Here is an 856-nt window from a genome sequence, read left to right as displayed (position 1 = left end):
TCTTGACGCGTGTTGCGGTCGAACGGGTAAACGGCGGGCTTGGATGCTCGCTCGAATCTTGAGTCCAATCCCACCGGATCGTCCACGTGTGCGTAACATTTGGATTAACGAAATTCCCACTGTCCCTATCTCCGACGACGAAGAACCATAATTTCCTTTAGATATCGTCAACGCAAGCATGAGCGAGCTACGTAAAATCTCTCGGTCGGTGGACGCCCGGTGCGGGCGTCGCACGACCGACGAAATATTTCGCCCAATTTCAAGGTACCTGGGCACGTAGCTGCGCATTTTCCTCGACGCACGCCATCGAGGGAACGAACGTCGTCGGGAGACGTAGCGAAACTCGTCACGTAGGGTCTAACGGGGAAACGAGAAATCCTCGGTCGGTGGACGCCCGGTGCGGGCGTCGCACGACCGACGAAAAAAAGTCAGCACAATTACAGAGTCTCTGGGCACAAAACCGCGACGCTTCGTCTACGTAGGCTATCGGGAGAAAGGCGAATTTGGGATCGTCCGAATATCTCGAAAGTTGCGTATCTTGTGAGTTTACTCGTCGCTCTTGACGCGTGTTGCGGTCGAACGGGTAAACGGCGGGCTTGGATGCTCGCTCGAATCTTGAGTCCAATCCCACCGGATCGTCCACGTGTGCGTAACATTTGGATTAACGAAATTCCCACTGTCCCTATCTCCGACGACGAAGAACCATAATTTCCTTTAGATATCGTCAACGCAAGCATGAGCGAGCTACGTAAAATCTCTCGGTCGGTGGACGCCCGGTGCGGGCGTCGCACGACCGACGAAAAATTTCGCCCAATTTCAAGGTACCTGGGCACGTAGCTGCGCATTTTCCTCGACG

The sequence above is a fragment of the Venturia canescens genome, chromosome 5 (genome assembly GCF_019457755.1).
Source record: "Venturia canescens isolate UGA chromosome 5, ASM1945775v1, whole genome shotgun sequence".
NCBI classification, from domain to species: Eukaryota; Metazoa; Arthropoda; class Insecta; order Hymenoptera; family Ichneumonidae; genus Venturia; species Venturia canescens.
The sequence above is the reverse complement of the archived record's forward strand: the minus strand, read 5'-3'. Positions refer to the sequence as shown.